General features: G+C 36.0%; 1 protein-coding gene across 1 annotated transcript in view; it reads right to left on the bottom strand.

Moving 5' to 3' along the window:
- The window catches only part of RALYL (RALY RNA binding protein like), a 450,880-nt gene that overhangs the window by 382,693 nt on the left and 45,385 nt on the right, over nt 1-22,802 (bottom strand). The window lies entirely within an intron of this gene.

Here is a 22,802-nt window from a genome sequence, read left to right as displayed (position 1 = left end):
ACAGTCTTCAAGCGGAATTCCTTTTTCTCTGGGAAAGCTCAATTTATGCTCTTAAAGCCTTCAAATGACTGGATGAGGCCCATCTGTATTATCAAGGTTAATATCCTTTACATAAAAGGCAGGTAAGTGTAAATGTTAATCACATCTACACACATCTTCACAGCAACATCTAAACTAGTGTTTGATCATATGACTAGACACAAAATTTAACCATCACAATTAGCAAACCTTAGATCCCACCTATGAGTCTGATTACAATCATTTTTACTGTCTTTCTTTTTGAACCATTCTTCCCGTCTTATTTAATCCAAAACCCATATCATTCTGTTTGCTAAAACCTCCCTTCTCACAAGTAAATCCATTCAATACTGATTTTTCCTTAGATGCCTTCTTTATACAGTATGCGTTTAATGTTGGTTTCCTTCTGCTTATGACCTATTTTTGCTCATGTGTATGAACTGAGTTTCATTCATTTGATTGTAAACTGAGCAGGGGAAAGTCCATATAATCAATCTTTTTAAATCTCCCTGTAAAGCCTAATTTACTAAAAAAAGAAATCTCCACGTCTGTTCCCATAATATGTTAAATAGTTGATTTAATGGAAGGAAGGAAAGACAAGCCAGGTTGTGACTTGTTATTCATATTCTGTTTTCAGAAACCTTTATTATCCTCAAAACAATTTATCTTTGTATCATGTAGACAAATAATATGAGTTTTGAAAGGGGGAGGTTTAAGGAAAATATTACAATGTGAAACAGCATGTAAACTGATTCGAAAAGATGTTACTTCCTTTTTACACAAGAGGAAAGAAGTTTCTCAATTCTCTTTAAAAAGTTTTAGGTATTGGTTCTAGTTTGCCCCAGAAGTCCTATCTTTTGTACTGACATAATTATTAAAGAGATCCCTCTTTCAAATGAATCCCTGTTTAGAGAAGTTATTATATGATCACTCTAGTTCAGTAAGAGGATGTGCCAATATTCAGGCCATAAATACTGGTTCTGGCAATGGGTAAATTTTGATGCATTAGAATCCAATTAAAAACAAAGCTGTCTACCCTTCCCCAACTTCCTTTACCCCACCCCAATAAATCTGGGGCAGGATTCAGACCTTTAAGAATTTAACATATTTGAAACAATCCAAATTTTGAGAACCACTAACCTCTAGATTGCAATACACTTTCAATTATTACACTTAAAGCAAACATCAATTTACACTTCTTTGTGCAGACAATAACACACTTTACTACTGCAGGTCTTTTGAGGGATCTTTATGGCCTATGTTGTTTTTTTTTTTCCTTATACACTCTACTCCAGAAAGACCTCAGAAGGCCTTTGAATCTAAACCATTAATAGCCCTCTTAGTCCTCTGGAAGTCATGAGGAGAAATGAGGGCAAGTAGTCATTCCTTAGGCATAATTTGAATAACTCTAAGATGAGATTCTGTCCACATTCAATGAAAATGATGAATAGGAAGAAGTTGTTCCATGATATAGGATAGGTATAAAAGGAAACCATTAATGAGGAAAATTATATTCAGATATATGATCATAGTCAGTCTGAAAAACCTAATATAATCACAGACTCAAGAGTATACTCGTTTTACAAAACAGTGTAACCTGAGAAACTGAGGCCTAATGCACTTCAATAATTTAAATAACTTACCCCAAAATAATAACTGGTTTTAGAAAAACTGTATGTCACCTGCCTCATTTCAGCTTTTTAAAAATACTACATTACCCAGTAAAATTTGGATTATGTACTCTCAGGATTAGCTGTCTGACTCTATTCCTTCATTAACTTAGATAATTGAACCATAATGTCTGCAACCATCTGAAAAAATCATGGGTGTGCTGTCTCATTTAGTTATATTATTTCTGAACATTCAGAAGGTCAATATATATTTGTAGTACATGAATAAAATAAAAATAAAATAAAATAGCTAACAAAAGTAAAAGTGCCCACAGTTATATAATAAGTGTAATATGAATCAAACAGAAAAATAAGTGGCTGTAGCATATGTAAAGAGGAAAAAGAAATCCTTATTTTGTCATAGCTTTCTAAAACCTTTAGTCATTCAGTATATAATTGTTTCTAATTCAAGAACATATCCCCACTGTTTTGATTGTTTTTTTTCATAGTCCCCAACCCTGCCCCACAATTTTTTTCATATTATGAATTTATTTGGGTATTTGTAATTTTTATTACAATATAGCACAATATCACCAGGATATAGTTTTTAAGTTCTCTTGTTGCAGAAGGACTTTCTCTTAAAAAGGCAAAGGGAAAATGTTATAGAATGAGAAAGCACAAAATGCTCTATGCAATTCAAGATCATCATTCTTTCTTCTAAAGACATTCAAATGGCCTACAGTCTAATGGCCCCTATGAAAAAACACACACTGTAATACTTCCATTATGGATGGATACTACTAGCCAAATGACTGAACTTCTGCCTGACCTAATTCAAATGAATTGGTTTTGTGTTCAATGTACTAAGGAACAAGGCAATTAAGCCTTTTCATCTTTAGTTACTGGGGAGAGGCACGGGATGAAGAAATGTAGGAAACTGACAATTTTGTGCTGTTCTATCTACTGTATAATTTTTTTGTTTACTTTTTTATTGTGATATAACTGAAATATCATTAAATTCATTTCAGGTGTACAACTTAATGATTCAATATTTGTATAAGTTGCAAAATGATCATTACAATAGCCCATGTTAACTGGGCTTATTCCATTGTATAGATGAAGAAATTGAGGCAGCTCAGAAAAGTTATGTACATTGTCGAAGATTCACAGTGTGAGTAAATAGCAAACTTAAAATTTGAACCCCCCAAAATCTGACTCTAAATCCCCCTCACTGCATCAAACCAGAAATAAAGGCACACCCAATAGGAACTTTAGGAAAATTCAGTAGTTAATTTGTCCTTAGAAAGAGTTGTGCTTCAGATAGTCTTTAAAATACCTGGTTAGTTATAATCACTATATGATTCATGTCAAAGGAGCCCAAGATACTCATTCATGTAAATTAATTTACCTCCCACAACTTTCTGGATCCTTGCTCAAACTTGATCTTTTTTATACCATTTGTATAGCTGATCTCAGCCCTCTGGCTAAGTGGGTCAGACAACACTCACAATGGGGCGCTCAGGCCGCATGGCCATCTGGTGTCCTGTGGTAGACATTCTGTCTCTACCAAGGCCCCACAGCAAACCAGAAGTTGTTTCTCTAAAGCAGGGTAATTACCTGCAGAGGAAGACATATATATGGTCCAAAACCTAGAGGTCTGCTTGCCAGAGGCTCTATATAGAAATTCTCTTTGCCAAGGACACTTGAAGTATCATTATTGGATCTGCTAGATCATGAGGCCTGTGTGGTAAGAAAGCTTACACTGCAGCCTGAACTTGGTGCAGAGCCTTCTCATTTTCTCATCCCTACTCAAAACTAGCAGCCTGATGGGTCACTTTTTAAATGGGTTGACTTTGCACATTCAAACATAGTAAATGGTCCACATCCATCTGGGGAAGAATTAGAGGGAGATTTAAGGTGTGTAGTTTTACCAGCGGTGCAGGGTACTTCTTCAAGAGGACTTGGCCTCCCCCTAAATCAAGAGACTCTGGACCTGTGAATTGACATAGATCTGGAAAGGGAGTGAAGAGCCATGGCTCCTCATTGTGGAGACTCAGATCAGGTCTATGGCCACCAGACCTAGAACATTTCCAGTTACATAGGTCAAGTGATACTCTAGTAGTCTGCCCACGTATTTTGTTCCTAGAGAAAGCGTGATTGCTTACCTCCAAAGATATCTATGAGGCCAAGACATTCTGATTACCTATATGTCCCTGTTACCTTTAGAACACATGTTCCTATCTGTCTTCGGCAATTAAATATTGGCATTGGCTTTTGCTACTCTGGGATCCTATAATCCCCATTGAAATCAGGGAACCCATTTAATGATAGTGTGGTAGGCTGAACAATCCCCTTCCTTCCTCTTCGTAAAGATGTTCACATCTTAATATCAGAAACCTGTGAATATATTACATTACATGGTAAAATGGACTTTGCAGATGTGGTTAAGTTAATGATCTTGAGATGGAGACATTGTTCATGATTATCTGAGTGAGTTCAATATAATTGCAAGGGTCCTTTTAAGAGTGAGAGAGAGACAGGCAGGTGGTCAGAGAAAAAATATCCTACACTGACTTTGAATATTGAAACGGGGCCATGAGCTCTTTCTAGAAGCTGAAAGAGACAAATAACAGATTTTCTGCTGGAGTCTCCAGAAGGAAGAGGCACTGTGGACACCTTGTTTTAGCCCTGTAAGACTTATTTCAGACTTCCAACTTCCAGAAATGTAGGAGAATAAATCTTTGTTGTTTTATACCACTAAAATTTCTGGTAATTTGTTACAATAGCAATAGGCAACTAATATGGGCTTCACTCCATAGAACAGTGGTTCTCAACCAGGATTAATTTTGTTTCCCTCAGGACACGTTGGCAATATCTGGAGATATTTTTGATGGTCATGACTCAGGGGAGGGTAATTCTGGCATCTAGAGGGTTAAGACCAGGAATACTCTTAAACATCCTGCAATGCACAGGACAGTCCCTCACACAAAGAATAATTCCATCTAAAATGTCAATAGTGCCTACAGTAAAAAATTCTGCCCTACCTCCATGAAAGGAGAGTAACCACAAAGCTTTTCAAGAATGCAGGTATTCCCTCACTAAAGTGTTTTCTCAGTGCCTTACTGAGGGCAATGTTTTCTGGGCCTTCTCATGGAACATAGTTATACATGATAAATTCAGTCCAACATTTCTAACTCCCTAAGTCCTTGGATTCCCTGTTCCACATCATGCTAGAGGAGCAGTAGGGTGTCAACCTCATTAACTGTAGGCTACTACCATGAGGTCCAACAACATTCAGTCGATGAACCAAGTAATCTTTCAGAGCCATCTCCAGCTGCACACCTAATTCATAAAAACAGAATCTCCAGCAGCTCCACCCATATCAATGAACTCAGCCAGATTTCAGTTTCTATTCCATTCTCCTTTGGTCTAACATCCTTAGAATCCATTCCCATTCATTCCTCAGATTTCTTGACATACATTTGCAAAGACTTGCAGTTCTTTTGGTGTGTAAGCTGTTTTCTCCTAGGTAATAATATATAACTGTTGCTCTTGGAATATGATGACATTTTATCCTAATTATGGGTATAGAAGCAAGGGGAGGAAGTAGTTCTTGCGAATTGGCATCCTTTTTCAGATGTTCATCCCAAATGAGGTTATCACAGGTTTTTCAAGAGAAAGAAAGCTAGTGTTCTCCGATACTGGAGGGAAAGTTATTTCCACTGGAATGGGAGTCTCAAAATGCTCTGGGGCCCAAGATTGTCAGTTTCATCTATGTTGAACAACAGGAGTACCCTTTCCAAGATTTAGCGTCTCATTCTCTATCAGTTAATGCTCTAATTGACTCATATGAGACCTTTACTGAGACTGTGAATTAAACTGGAATTGTAATATAACAACACACACAATTACATTTTGTGTTTCATTTTCAGCTATATCAACCTTGCAGCTACCAGAAAAAAGAGCTTTGTTTAGGGCTACTATGGAAGCTCTCTGATCCTCAGGTAGTTATTTAAACACTAGAAACTAACTTGAGTTTAGTAAAACTAAATGATACTCAAATAAATATTTTCTTTTTGAATACTAGAAATAGTACATAAATTAAAAGCTATAGAAATTGAAAATCCTGATTTTGGCAAGATATTTCATAAATTTTCCTGTGCTAGCTAAATAGGCAATATTATAGAAATATGGTTATATAAACATATAGTTTAAACTAAAAATAGAATTACCCTATGACCCAGCAATCCAGCTACTGGACATATACCCAGAGAAAACCATAATTCAAAAAGACACATGAACCTCAGTGTTCATTGCAGTACCATTTACAATAGCCAGGTCATGGAAGCAACCTAAATGTCCATCGACAGATGAATAGATATAGAAGATGTGGTACATATATACAATGGAATATTACTCAACCATAAAAAAGAATGAAATTGGGTCATTTGTAGAGACATGGATGGATCTAGAGACTGTCATACAGAGTGAAGTAAGCCAGAAATAGAAAAACAAATATTGTATATTAACACATATATGTGGAACCTAGAAAAATGGTACAGATGAACTGATTTGCAGGGCAGAAATAGAGACACAGATGCAGAGAACAAACATTATGGACACCTAGTGGGGAAAGTGGTGGGGATGGTGATGTGATGAATTGGGAGATTGGGATTGACATGTATACACTAATGTGTATAAAATGGATAACTAATAATAACCTGCTGTATAAAAAATAAAGTAAAATTCAAAAAAAAAAACCATATACTTTGGTAGCTTTATGTCTTTGAAATTCTGCACTCAAATAGTATTAGATAATTATTTATCATCATCTACATGTGTCACTTATATAGTTCTGAAGAGAGGTTTTCTAGGGTATAATTTTATACTGTCCCATTCATTAGTCACCAGAATATAGGTAACACAAGTCTGGGAGTGGTTGCTATTATATTAGAAAATAAAATTAAAAATTTAAAACAATTTTCTAAAGGGAAATTATGAAAACAAATTAACAAAATGAATGTTAGCAGTGGTAAATATAATGCCTTAGTTTTACATTCAGATAAATAAATTGCATGAAGACAGCATGAAAGGGACTTGCCTAAATAGTATTTTATATGAACAAGATTTTAATATTTTTTGACTGAAAAATCATTACAATGTAAAATAAAGCATTGCTAAGTCATCCATTAAATTTGGGTAACATTAACATAAATATGGTAAAGTATAGCTTAAGAGATTCAGACCCAGGAAAACCTTCCTTTCCAGTGTTCAGGCAATAATTGAAAAAGTCTTTATATATTTAAAATCCCCACTGTTCCCAAAAGTTACCAACAATTTCAGTAGAAACCAGGCAAGGACAAGCAGGAAAACAAAAGGTCTAGAAACCATTCATGGGAAGAATATTGAAGGAATTTGAGCTGTTTAGCACAGAGAAAATATAAGACTTTCATAGGACAATGATGGCAGTTTTAAATATCTAAATGGATATTATATGGATAAAGTGTTAAGCTTCTCTAAAGATGCAGATGGAAAGCTTGGGACAACAGTAGACATTAGAAAAATACAGATTTAGGTTTAATCCAAGAATATATTTTGTAATAAAAGTAATAATTCTTGAAAGCATTCAAGAGAAGCCAAATTATCATTTTTAACAGATATTATACAGAGGCATTTCTACACTGAGTGTGAGATTGGGCTAGGGATATCTAGTGTCCTTTTGCTTCCTAAGATTCATTATTCCAAGTACACACGAGCACCTAATAAAAGGAGAGATGATAGAGAAGGCAGGGCTATTTAACGTATAATTTTGATCCAACTTTTTCATCAGTTATATTGATCTTAAGGCTGGAATCGACAGAACAAACATGGTTAGAAGAATTACATGTGAGAGAGATAAGAAAACTGTAAGATAATATCCAGTCACCTGAGTGTAGTTTATGTAAATACATTTTTTTGTCTAGACATATCCTAATTTCTTCCAGGGAAATTATCAAATATGCTTTCATATAAATATAAAAATCTAGGAATTTCTGAATTAATACTGAAATTTTTAAACTGTTAAAATTATGGTCCTCAAGTGTAAAGATAAAAAAAAAAACAATTAAACGTAACATTTGGTAAAATCTATAATAAAGTATATCTACCAAATATATATAGAATCTTGTTATTAAAATAAGCAACAGATTCATAGTATCATAAACTTTAAAAGTTAACAAAGAGACATCACTTTAAGGCATTATCTTTAACCACAATTTAAGGAAAAGAAGGTTTATTTCTAGTGAAGCAATTTCCTGCACATAAAAACAACAAAGAAAAGGTCTAAGTTCACTGTAACATATTGACTGCTAGGAATTAGCAATAAATAAATAAATAAAAATTTTAAAAGTTCCCCAATTTAATCGCTCAGCTTTTGCTTACAGTAAGGGCTCTAAATCTGTCCCAAACTACTGGTGTTTCTAAGATAAGGCACAAAGTTTTCCCTGAGGTTCCCTTGGTACCTGAAATTACATCTCTGCAGAAAATTATTCCAAGAGAGTCACACTAAATATAGAAAGAGAACACCTATCCATATGCTTAACAACTATTTAAAAGATATGAAATCAAAGAATGCAAAATTATATCATATATAACCATTTTCCATATCTAATATCAGTGTCCATGAGATAGGACTGTATTTTATATTTTTAGGGACTTGAGTTTGTTAGTAATTATGTGGGTTTGCAAAATGAAATTACTGTGATAATTATGGTAACTGTGGAATAAGGGTAAGATTTTCATTTTTTTTATCAACTATACCCCATTCTTGTCCTCAGCCCCAGCGCTGTGGTTGTGTGATTTGAGGTAAGTTTGTGGATAAATGGATGCATTCATCATTCTTAGATTTTCTCCAACAGAGGCATCTCTTCTTGTTCCTCCTTTTGAAGATATACATCTCCTGGACTGGGCTAGAGCCAGAATTTAACACATGACGTGACCCTGACACAGTTCTGCTGAAGAAATTGCCCATCCTGGCCTCTGGGGATGTGGAGAAGTGGGGCAGCTGGAGGTGGCAAAAGGACTCAGAAGTGAGGATGCAGATTGACTCAGATTGCCCAGGGCTGGTCACAGTTAAAACATTATTCCCATTTTACAGATGATGAAATTAAGGCTTAGATAAAGAAATTGTGATCATATAGAGTTATATCATATTGGCATGCTCACTCTTTATTTCCTGAAATATATTTATTAAATTTTACTTGAGTTAAATATAATCTCTTGACTAGCCAAGTTAAACTTCAAAAGATTTACATTTAGAAGATTAACAATCACATAGTATAACAGGTAACCATTTGAAAATTTGAACAAGTGCATGAAAAGTTTGGGATCATTTCAGATATGTTCAAAGTGAACTTTCAGATGTGTGTTCAAAGATTCCAGCTATAAATATGAATAATTATCTCTTGCAGATAAGTCATCTGATAACTTTCACTTCTAAAAAAGGCTATTTTTGATTTTTTTTCACATTAATGATGACTGATGAAAATATTTGCTCCTACTCCAGAATCCAAACAATAAGAAAGTTCAAATTACCAGACATTGCTGGAAAAATACTATGAAAACAGTGTCCATCATGAGTTCACAGTTTTACAATTCTAAAGATATAAAGTGATTATTAGATTTTAAATATTAAATGGCATTCACAGTAATATTGATATTTAACATTAGCCACAACTGTTAACTTAGGAGAAATTTAAGTGGCTCTAATAATGCTCTAATTAATGCTCATTAAATCTTTCTATATTCTACTCCATTCCTCCTCAGGATAATTGAATTTTTACCTGTTGGGTGTATCAGAGGGGCTAGTCTGATGACTGATAACTATCTCATACCCTGTTTCCTTTTCCATTCCAGGAGAGGTTTGCTGTCCACTTCCACGATCATAATCAAACACATATTTCTCTATTTTATGAAAAAAAATATAAGCTATATCCATCTTCCCCCACCTACTAAGCAAAACTGCCACCTCCTCCTTCTTTTCCCTTCCAGGTTGATGAGATTTTAAATTCCCTTCACTCTGCACTGCTTCTCACCCCCTTTCCCACAGTAGAATGCTTTCCCTCTACTGACTCTGTCCTCCTCTACCACCTTGGCTCTACTGAGATTGTATAAAAATCTTAATTCCAAGTAACTACTAGGCTTTTCTTTAAGTACATTTCCTCTATTACGAAAATCTTTATTTAGCCATTTTATTACAAATTCCCAGTCATTCCAATATTATTCACATAGATTCATGCATACATATTCACTCATGTACACAAACGGAGTGTGCAAGTTTCAATGCTTATTACTGTTTCCTTATCACATCTTCTACTCCCTTCTTTAGGTCTCTGTTCTGATTCATTAAGAGTACTTTTAACAAAGTAACTTTAAAAGTATTTTTGACAAATAGGGTACACAATATGGATATAGTCTCTGAGTCCTTGTCTTCTTGAAAGTTTTTTTTTTTCTGACAGATGAATGGTGTTTTGACTAAGTATATATTTCTTCACTTGTAAACGTCTTCCTTCAGTAGTAGTTTGTAAATGTTATTCTATTGTCTTCTAGCTTCATGTTGCAAATGAGAAGTCTGATAACAGACTCTTCCTTTTAAGTTATTTTTGCATGAAAGCTTGAATTATTTTTTTCTTTTTAGGCATGGAATTTGAGAATTTTAGCAAGATATGTCCAGGTAATTTCTTTTGTATTCAAGCTTTACTGTAGCCCTTTCAACATGCATACTCAGGGAAATGTTTCTCTAGTATGTTTTACTTATTGATTTTCCTCCGTCTCTAACTTTTTCTTTGTATCTCCTATAAAGCACTGCCTTGAAATGCCTTGTCTCATTTCAACCTTTTCCTTCATGGTTTCATTTCTTTGCATTTTGGCTCTGTGTTTTAAATATTTCTTATTCTAGGTGTTCTAGGCTAATAATCAAATTCTCAGCAGTAACCCACCTCTTCTTTAATTCATTTATTGAATTTCTAAATTCAAATGTTTCTGTCATTCCAGTGTAAATTTTTATGCAATAGATTCCTTTGGTTGGTTTTGTTATTATTTCTGTTTGGTGAGAGTAACAGTCTGCCTCCTTCAATTTGTGTTTCTTCCCTAGCAGATGTCTGTGGTGATTACTTTCTTTCATCTTCTGTTTAATTTCTCAGTGCACTCAGGGACATTTTGTTGTTGTTGTTTGTTTGTTTTGTTTTGTTTTGTTTCTCATGAGCTTCTTTTGAGAATCAGGGCAATATGCTATAGAATCTTATGTAGAAAAAACCTGCACTTTCTGTTCTGTGGGCCTGTCATATACCAGTCGGAAGCCATGTGTCCTCCACTGAAGGCATCATAAAGTTTCTCTGCTGCCAGGTTTCCTTGCTGTCAAGGCCAGTACTGTGTAGTTCATCTGTTACAAAGGAAGGCAGCTATAGTCACCACTATACCACCAATGCTGCTCATCTGTTACAAAGGAATCATCAGGTAAGTACTCCTAGGATTGCCCATGTACCAGTTACTGCAATTCATTTCCAAAAGCTACACTTTACTGTAGACAAAGCTAGTTCCAGGTATTCTGACCATCATATCCCAAGGACTCTATGCTGTAAAACCACAGGTTCCTATACTGTACTTATGGTGATTAAGTCCTGTGCTCAAGACCTCTCTGCATGGTCTCTGATGAGTCTCTGAGAACATCAGGAGATTAACATGATGCTTCCTTAACTTTAATGTGTACAAAAATTATCTAGAGATTTTAATAAAATACAAGTTCTGAGTCAGTAGGTCTCCATTTGGGCTCATGTGTCTCCCAGGTGAGGTAGATGTCTCTTGTCTGCAGAACATACTTTGTATAACAAGGGAGTAGTTAATGTAGTTAGTAATGATTTGTAAAGAGAAAAGTAGCAAGAAAGTCTATTCATATTTCCATATTCCTAAACTTCCTTCTCCAACTCTTTAAGTGCCCTGCCTGCTTGTGCCCTCCATGTGGAGTAGAGAAGCCCCAGGGTCACAAGTCTGGCTCGTTGATGAATGATGCTCAATGCTAAAGCCAAATGTCCATTTGTTTCATTTTCGAGAACATTTCCCCCTGAATTTCTTGTTACAATCATTTGCCCACTTGCTGGAACTGCTAATTACAACTGGCTGGAATTCACTGTTTTCATAACATTTTGATATTATTCTTGGCTTCTTTGACTCCATTCTCCACTCCAGTTCTAGGTACTGACATTTAACTAATTTGTACAATCTTCTCTGATTGTTTGGGGCATGGCCTAATACAAAACAATAAGTAGACATAGTAGAGTAATGATGCTGTGGACACTTCAAGTAAGACAATTTGCATAGATGCCTCAAATGTTTATTTACATATTTGCTTGTTTGTTTAAATAAGAAGCACTAAAGAGGACTTCCTTGGTTGCACAGTGGTTAAGAATTTGCCTGCCAGTGCAGGGAATAAGGGTTAGAGGCCTGGTCAAGGAAGACCCCACATGCTGTGGAGCAGCTAAGCCAATGTGCCACAACTACTGAGCCTGTGCTCTAGAGCCCATGAGACACAATTACTGAGCCTGTGTGCCACAACTACTGAAGTCCACACACCTAGAGCTGTGCTCTGCAACAAGAGAAGCCACTGCAATGAGAAGCCCGTGCACAGCAATGAAGAACAAACACAGGCACAAACTGGTGTGCACAACAGAACCCATAACGAAAGAGCAGTGACCCCATAGGAGACTGAACTAGACCTACCTGCTAGTGTTGGAGGGTCTCCTGTAGAGGTGGGGAGTGGCTGTGGCTCACTGTGGGGACAAGGAAACTGGCAGCAGAAGTCCTGGAAAGTACTCCTTGGTGTGAGCCCTCACAGAGTCCACCATTAGCCTCATCAAAGAGCCTGTAGGCTCCAGTGTTGGACTGCCTCAGGCCAAACAAGCAACAGGGAGGGAACTCAGCCACATCCATCAGCAGACAAGTGGATTAAAGTTTTACTGAGCTCTGCCCACCAAGCAACACCCAGTTCCACCCACCACCAATCCCTCCCATCAGGAAGCTTGCACAAGCCTCTTAGATAGCTTAATTCACCAGAAGGCAGAGAGTGGAATCAAGAAGAACTAAAATCCTGCTGCCTGTGGAACAAAAAACACATTCACAGAAAGATAGACAAAATGAAAATGCAGAGGACTATGTACCAGATGAAGGAACGACATAAAACCCCAGAAAAACAATTAAATTAAGTGAAGATAGGCAATCTTCCAGAAAAATAATTCAAAATAATGGTAGTAAAGATGATCTAGGAACTTGGAAAAAGAATGGAGGCAAAGATTGAGAAGATGAAAGAAACGTTTAACAAAGACCTAGAAGAATTAAAGAACAAAAACCGAGAAGGATTAAAGAACAAACAAACAGAGATGAAAACTACAATAACTGAAATGAAAAATACACTACAAGGAATCAATAGCAGAATAACTGAGGCAGAAGAATGGATAAGTGATCTGGCAGACAGAATGCTGGAATTCACTGCCACAGAACAGAATAAAGGAAGAAGAATAAAAAGAAATGAAGGCAGCCTAAGAGACCTCTGGGACAGTATTAAACACAAGAACATTTGCATTATAGGGGTCCCAGAAGGAGGAGAGAGAGAGAAAGGACCTGAGAAAATATTTGAATAGATTATAGTGGAAAACTTCCCTAACAAGGGAAAGGACATAACCACCCAAGTCCAGGAAGCACAGAGCGTCCCAGGCAGGATAAACCCAAGGAGAAACACACCAACACACATAGTAATCAAATTGACAAAAATTAAAGACAAATAAAAATTATTGAAAGCAACAAGGGAAAAAATGACAAATGACATACAGGGAACTCCCAGAAGGTAAACAGCTGATTTCTCAGCAGAAACTCTACAAGCCAGAAGAGAGTGAGTGGTACGATATATATAAAGTGAGGAAAGGGAGCAACCTACAACCAAGATTACTATATCCAACAAGGATCTCAATCAGATTCAAAGGAGCTTTACAGACAAACAAAAGCTAAAAGAATTCAGCATCACTAAACCAACTCTACAACAAATGCTAAAGGAACTTCTCTAAGTGGGAAACACAAGAGAAGAAAAGAACCTACAAAAACAAACCCAAAACTATTAAGAAAATTGTAATAGGCACATACATATCAATAATTACCTAAATGTGAATGGATTAAATGTTCCCAATAAAAGACACAGGCTCACTGAATGGATACGAACACAAGACCCATATATATGCTGTCTACAGAGACTCACTTCAGACCCAGGGACACACATAGACTGAAAGTGGGGGGATGGAAAAAGATATTCTATGCAAATGGAAATTAAAATAAAGGTGGAGTAGCAATATTCATATCAGATAAAATAAACTTTAAAATAAGGAGTGTTATAAGAGACAAGGAAGGACACTACATAATGATCAAGGGATCAATGCAAGAAGAAGATATAACAATTATAAATCTATATGCACCCAACATAGGAGCACCTCGATACATAAGGCAAATGCTAAAGCTGTAAAAGAGGAAATTGACAGTAATACAATAATAGTGGGGGACTTTAACAGCTCAATTACACTAATGGACAGATGATCCAGACAGAAAATTAATAAGGAAACACAAGCTTTAAATGACACAATAGACCAGGTAGATTTAGTTGATATTTATAGGACATTCCATCCAAAAAACAGCAGATTACAGTTTCTTCTCAAGTGCACACAGAACATTCTCCAGGACAGATCACATCTTGTGTCACAAATCCAGCCTCATTAAATTTAAGAAAATTGAAATCATATCAAACATCTTTTCCGACCACAACACTATGAGATTAGAAATAAAGTACAGGAAAAAAAAAAGGTAAAAAACACAAACACATGGAGGGTAAACAATACTTTATTAAATAACCAAGAGATCACTGAAGAAATCAAAGAGGAAATCAAAAAACACCTAGAGACAAATGACAATAAAAACACGATCATCCAAAATCTATGGGATGCAGCAAAAGCAGTTCTAAGAGGGAAGTTTATAGCAATACAATCCTACCTCAAGAAACAAGAAAAATCTGAAATAATAAATAAATAAATCTCAAATAAATAAAAAATGTAACCTTACCCCTAAAGGACCTAGAGAAAGAAGAACAAACAAAACCCAAAGTTAGTAGAAGGAAAGAAATCATAAAGATCAGAGCAAGAATAAGTGAAATAGAAACAAAGAAAACAATAGCAAAGATCAATAAAATTAAAGCTGGTTCTTTGAGAAGATAAACAAAATTGATAAACCATTAGCCAGACTCATCAAGAAAACAAGGGAGAAGACTCTAAATCAATAGAATTAGAAATGAAAAAGGAGAAATAACAACTGACACTGCAGAAATACAAAGCATCATAAGAGACTACTACAAGCAACTCTATGCCAATAAAATGGACAACCTGGAAAAAATGGACAAATTCTTAGAAAGGTATAACCTTCCAAGACTGAACCAGGAAGAAATAGAAAATATGAACAGACCAATCACAAGTAATGAAATAGAAACTAAGGTTAAAAATCTTCCAACAAGCAAAAATCCAGGACCAGATGGCTTCACAGGTGAATTCTATCCAACATTTAGAGAAGAGCTAACATCCATCCTTCTCAAACTCTTCCAAAAACTTTCAGAGGAAGGAACACTCCCAAACTCATTCTATGAGACGACTATCACCTGATACCAAAACCAGACAAACATACTACAAACAGAGAAAATTACAGACCAATATTACTGATGAATATAGATGCAAAACTCCTCAACAAAATACTAGCAAACAGAATCCAACAACACATTAAAAGGATCATGCACCATGATCAAGTGGGGTTTATCCCAGGAATGCAAGGATTCTTCAATACACACAAATCAATCAATGTGATACACCATATTAACAAATTGAAGAAGAAAATCCATATGATCATTTCAATAGATGCATAAAAATCTTTTGACAAAATTCAACACCCTTTTCTGATAAAAACTCTCCAGAAAATGGGCATAGAAGGAACCTACCTCAACATAGTAAAGGCCATATATGACAAACCCTCAGCAACCATCATTCTTAATGGTGAAGAACAGAAAGCATTTCTTCTAAGATCAGGAAGAAGACAAGGATGAACACTCTTGCTACTATTATTTAACACAGTTTTGGAAGTCCTCACTATGGCAATCAGAGAAGAAAAATAAATAAAATGAATCCAAATTGGAAAAGAAGAAGTAACTGTCTCTGTTTGCAGATGATATGATACTATACATAGATAATCCTAAAGATGCTGCCAGAAAACTTCTAGACCTAAACAATGAATTTGTTAAAGTTGTAGGATACAAAATTAATGCACAGAAATCTCTTGCATTCCTATACACTAACAATGAAAAAGCAGAAAGATAAATTAAGGAAAGAATCTTATTCACCATTGCAACAAGAATAATAAAATACCTAGGAATAAACCTACCTAAGGAGGTAACAGAACTGTACTCAGAAAACTATAATACAATGATGAAAGAAATCAAAGATGATACAAACAGATGGAGAGATATATCATGCTCTTGGGTTGGAAGAATCAATATTGTGAAAAAGACTATACTATCCAAAGCAGTCTAGAGATTCAGTGCAATCCCTATCAAATTACCAATGGCATTTTTTACAGAACTAGAACAAAAAATTCTTAAAATTTGTATGGAGACACAAAAGACCCCGAACAGCCAAGGCAATCATGAGGGAAAAAAAACAGAGCTGGAGGAATCAGACTCCCTGACTACAGACTGTACTACAAAGCTACAATAATCAAGACAGTATGGTACTGGCACAAAAACAGAAATATAGATCAATGGAACATGACAGAAAGCCGAGATAAACCCACGTACCTATGGTCATCTAATCTATGACAAAGGTGCAAGGATATACAATGGAGAAAAGACAGTTTCTTCAATAAATGGTGCTGAGAAAACTGGACAGCTACATTTAAAAGAATGAAATTAGAGCACTCCCTAACACCATACACAAAAATAAACTCAAAATGGATTAAAGACCTAAATGTAAGACTAGACACTATAAAACTCTTAGAGGAAAACACAGGAAGAACATTCTTCAGCATAAATCACAACATGACCCTTTTTTTTTTTTTTTTTTTTTTTTTTTGTGGTATGCAGGCGTCTCACTGTTGTGGCCTCTCCAGTTGTGGAGCACAGGCTCTGGACGCACAGGCTCAGCAGCCACGGCTCGCGAGCCCAGCCGCTCCGTGACATGTGGGATCTTCCCGGACCGAGGCATGAACCTGTGTCCCCTGCATCGGCAGGCAGACTCTCAACCACTGCGCCACCAGGGAAGCCCACAACATGACCCTTTATGAGTCACTTCCTAGAGTAATGGAAATAAAAACAAAAATAAACAAATGGGACCTAATGAAAGTAAAAAGTTTTGCACAGCAAAGGAAACTATAAACAAGAGGAAAAGAAAACCCTCAGAATGGGAAAAAATGTTTGCAAATGAATCAACAGACAAAGGATTAATCTCCAATATATATAAACAATTCATGCAGCTCAATATTAAAAAACAAACAACCCAATTAAAAAATAGGCAGAAGACCTCAATAGACATTTCTCCAATGAAGACATACAGATGGCCAAGAGGCACATGAAAAGCTGCTCAACATCACTAATTATTAGAGAAATGCCAATCAAAACTACAATGAGGTATCACCTCACACCAGTTAGAATGGGCATCATCAGAAAATCTACAAACAACAAATGCTGGAGAGGGTGTGGAGAAAAGGGAACCCTCTTGCACTGTTGGTGGGAATGTAAATTCATGCAACCACTATGGAGAACAGTATGGAGGTTCCTTAAAAAAACTAAAAACAGAATTACCATATGACCCAACAATCCCACTACTGGGCATATACCCAGAGAAAACCATAATTCAAAAAGGCACATGCACCCGTATGTTCATTGCAACACTATTTACAATAGGCAGGTCATGGAAGCAACCTAAATGCCCATTGACAGATGAGTGGATATAGAAGATGTGGTACATATATACAATGGAATATTACTCAGCCATAAAAAGGAATGAAATTGGGTCATTTGTAGAGACGTGGATGGACCTAGACACTGTCATACAGAGTGAATAATTCAGAAAGAGAAAAACAAATACCATATATTAACACATATATGTGGAATCTAGAAAAGTTGTACAGATGAACTGGTTTGCAAGGCAGAAATAGAGACATGGATGTAGAGAACAATGTATGGACACCAAGTGGGGGAAGTTCAGGGTGGGAGGAGGTGGTGGTTGCGGGATGAATTGGGAGATTGGGAATGACATTTATACACTAATATGTATAAAATAGATAATTAGCAAGAACCTGCTGTATAAAAAAACAAAATAAAATTCAAAAAAGAAGAAATAATCTCATAATTTTGCTTGCTTTGAAATGATTTGTAGATTATATTGATATAAATGTATTTGTATTAAAGTGGTGAATTTTTAGTATATGCGTTGGTCCCAATCATATATGAAGACATGGATAAGTTTTGTTCTAGATTTTTTTTTTTTTTTTTTTTTTGCTGTACGCGGGCCTCTCACTGTTATGGCCTCTCCCGTTGTGGAGCACAGCCTCCAGATGCGCAGGCTCAGCAGCCATGGCTCACGGGCCCAGCCACTCCGAGGCATGTGGGATCTTCCCGGACCGGGGCTCGAACCCGTGTTCCCTGCATCGGCAGGCAGACTCTCAACCACTGTGCCACAGGGAAGCCCTGTTCTAGATTTTTGATACCCTTAAAAATGGAGGGCATCAATGTCATGGCAGAAGTTAACCACAGGGAGGTGGAAAGGGCTGTGCTGGCCTTAACCATGATGGATGGCTTACAGTTCACTCTCCATAGGCAAATCATATTATAAAGAGTAAAACCCTATGCCAGTAAAATAAATATCAATCAGGGATGGGCTTACATTCTAGCTGGTAAGCTCTCCTCTGGTGGAAGGAATTGGGCAAATGTGGAGGATCTGACAAGATTCCTTGGGGAAGGGCTTGGAGGGTAAACAGAAGGTGCTGCAGAGGACTTCAGAGCTGCAGAGCATCCTGGCATGTGCCTGGGATGCCTCTGTAGGCGAGGCTGTGAAGGCATAAACCAAGTATGTCAGAATGGCCTCCCTTCTTCTGACTTTCTGCACTGCTGCATTGTTGAACTCTGCTGCTACAAGATGGTGCAGCTTATTCCTTTGGTATATTTCTGAGTTGGTGTGATTATGAACTATTGTGCCAGATGCAATTTTTTATTGCTTTCCCTAGTCTTTGTCATTGAGGGTCAAGCCCTTTGTCATTGAGGGTCAAGCCCATTTGTGCCCAAGTTAAAAAATACTTAGCATATGCCATTGTTGAGCTTACAGTCTATATCGTAAATACTTGAGTCATTCCTAGCTCTAAAGGATAACAAGAATACATATAAACCTGTGCCAGGAAAACTATATGCAAACCCAACATACTTTAGGAATTATGGGGAATGTTGTTCTCTTATACTGTATAATATGATTCATGATAATCAAACAATAGGAGACAATTAAAAAGTAGGACTATTAGGTCAAAATATAAACGAAACTAAGGAAATGACGGTAACCAATCTTCTAGAGGGCTTCTGTTGAACATTAAATAACAAAATACATCAGTTTTCTATAATTGCCCAATTGATCAAAACCAGAACTATGGTCACGCAAATGGAACACTTCTGGAATGACTCTCTAAGAAGGGAAGCCAAGTGAATTGAACAATGACGTAGGAACAGCTAATATCTTTTGAATGCTTATTATGCAACAGTACCTGGTTAACTGTTTTAGATGTGCATGGCAGGTATTTTTTATATTCACCATTTTGCAGATATATGGAAACAGAGGCATATATTTCACAAAGTCACACAACTAGCAAGTGGTGTGGTCAGGATTTAAATCCAAGAATGTTTGGCTATTGAGTTTGGACATTTAATCACTAATATAAGCAGAGTAGATGAGCAAACACGTGGAAGTTAAACTGAACTACAGCTTGAAGCTTGGCATGGCTGTGGATGAAATGGCAGTAGACCAAACCATCCTACATTCTGAAATCAGAGAATGACTGTTGGGGAAAATCTGAAAGGCTGCATTGAAAATGGTTCATAGATACAGGCTTCAATCATACTTCAAAGTATGTGGATGACCTAAACCAAGGTAATTCTTTTAACCAGCAGTTTTGCAAAGAGAAACACAGAATGAAGCACAATTTCCATGTTCGTCAATTTTGTTTTCTTTCCTCTTCCAGAGCCATTACCTCGATATTATTCTTTAGATATTCTTTACGTATTCATATATACTTAACTCCAATTTAAAAATTAGATTAACTGACATGCTTTAACTTTGATATCTTTGATGAGAGTTTTTCATAGTTTCTTCAGGGAGGAAAAGCATTGCTACAACTAGTAATCACAATTATGAAACTGAAATAGTGATCATGGTGGATTATTTAATAAAAATATCATTATATCTTATGCTATGGTGTCTCCACTGTTGTTGTGTTGGTCCTTCAGAAGTTGTTAGGTATCTATAGAATTACTTATGGCATTAGAGAGTTTCTACCTTTTGTTGCTATTATTATTATTAATTTCTGTTGTTGTTGTCTAGTATCCATTTCACCTTCTTTGGGTAATTTCTTCTTCTCAGAAATTGTCTCCTCTTCTATAGTTTGTAGCCCAGGGAGAGCCTTAATCAAATTGCGTTGCCCTTCTCTAGCCAAGAGGTAGCTCGGGTAACCTGAGCTTGGCATTTGGACTCTCTCCTTATAATCTGAATCATGCATAAGAATGAAAATGGAAAACGTGCCCCCATGAGTCTAGGAAGCAGTCATACTTTTTAGACCCTAGAGTTACTTGGGATTTATTGTTTTCCATGTCTGTTTCTCTAATCTTCTCCTGGATGCTATAAGCTCTCACACAGCCTTTCAGTCAATTCTGTTTTTGCTTAGGTTAGCCTAGTATCTATTTCTGGGAACTTAAAAAATTAGGATACATTGATTTGACGTGATTGGGATTTTGCATGCTCTCAATATGCCTCCACAGTTCCCTTGGAACTTATTACCTAACCCTCACTATCTCTGAGCAGCCTACTTTTCCTCCCAACTCTAGCCCCTTCATAGCTGACCTGTGTTAGTTCTCTGCTCTGACCTGATTTTATCTATTTTGAAAACTTGACCACAGATTGGTCACATCCTGAGATGTCCACCTTTTCCCCACCTGAGCCCCTTATATTCTGAAATAAGTTCTCACTGTCATTAACAGTAATTTTTATCAGCCAGATCTTTGCCTTGTTACTATTTATTTAGTAATCATATACTAATTTTTCCCATTCTACTATACCACTTCTAATGCTCCCATGATTATTCAAAACAATAGTCAATACAATAAGCTAAAATCATGATATTTTACATGAAAAATGAATCAGCATGAAATATAAATTTAATTCCATCAAAGATAAATATTTTTCAAACTGCCGAATGGGTTATAGCAAAGGCTGTGTTAATAGCTTCAAAATTTAAAAATAAAGAAAGAAAGAAAGAACAAAATGAGTCTCAATTCTGCTTTTTGAGAGTGTCCTTAGATGTATTTTGTGGTTCCAGAGGAGGTTAAACAAAATTCTTGTTTGCTTCTAAGAAAATTCCACTCTTACATCCGTAAGTACAATTATTTCTGTATGTCTTCACACTGTGCATTTTTATGATTACAAAATAAGTCTTATATTAAATACTTATAAACTTGCTACAAAACACTTCATTAATCAAACTACTAATATAAGGATAAAAAAACATTTTATCACTTTTTTCCCAAATAAATAGCAAATATCATTCAGTAACTGAAACAAAAACATTAGAGAAAGAACCATATGAATGAATGGAAAGTACTATTTTGAGCTTCAGTTAACAAACATTCAATTATTTTTCAGAAAAAATATAATTACATGAAAATGTGATTAATGTTTAATGTGCTATTACGGTATTGTTTATAGCTTAATGTTATTGTTGGTTGTCATTGTGCTCTCTCACAGTCTCAGGACAGTTGCAGTTGCATAGGGCAAAGCCTAGTGACATTCTTCAGAGGAAAGAGAATGATGTGTTTCAGGTGCCACGGAACTCAAAACATGGTGCCAAGGACAAAATTAGAAAGTGCTAAAAGCAATTATAGAGGACAATCCTTACTGAAATTTATAGCACATGTTGAAAAACTACATCCATACTGCCTAATTATCTCTGTAGGAAAACTTTCATCTCCAGCGACCAGAAATTTTAAATTCAAATTTTAGTATATATAGGTCAACACAAACGCAGAAAGAAAAAAAAAAAAACTGATAATTGCAAAACTGGGAAATGAACCCAGAGAAGTGATTTCAGCTAAAAGAAATAGTACAGAAGTGAGTTCCACTAACAGAAATAGCAACTATCATTTCAAAACAAATTTTTAAAAAGTATTCTTAAATATAATACAAGAAATGCTCCAATCGTCTACAACTAAAAGTCTATAAATGACAGTTCACAAATAGTGACTTCTCACCTCTTAATGATCAGTTTTGCAGAGTCATATATTTTCACAAGGAAACTACAGCCTCAAATGAATCATAAAGGTCAGTTGAAAAGAAGAGAAAAAGGGTTTGATGAATTTTTTCAATGGAAAAATTTTTATCACTTGGAATCACAGGGAATTTGGCCAGGAACACAGGTGCATTGGCTGCATCAGTTTCAAGGAAGAAGTTTCTCTGCATGAAATGTATGGGTCTAATATTATTTTGAAGAACAGTTTAAAATGATCACAACAATAAACTGGGCAGCTTTACTCACAAAATACTCAGATATTCCGATGAACAACCTACACTATTCCAGGAAGAGGAGGATGTTTCAAGGAACTTTCATGCACAGAGTTCTCCAGGGTGTTGGGTTATAGTTCAAAGAACTACAGGGCATCTAATGGGTACCTAGTTGTGTAGGAGAACATCTGAAAAGCCAATCTGGGTAGAAGGGTGCAACAGCTGGATGCATGACAAGCCAAGGAAGTCATCAGTTAATGATGGATGAGAACTTAGAACACATAATTATTTCTTCATCAATGTAAGCACCTTGAATGTATGT

This window comes from Tursiops truncatus, chromosome 17 (genome assembly GCF_011762595.2).
Source record: "Tursiops truncatus isolate mTurTru1 chromosome 17, mTurTru1.mat.Y, whole genome shotgun sequence".
Taxonomy (NCBI): Eukaryota; Metazoa; Chordata; class Mammalia; order Artiodactyla; family Delphinidae; genus Tursiops; species Tursiops truncatus.
This window is presented reverse-complemented; position numbering and strand designations above follow the sequence as displayed.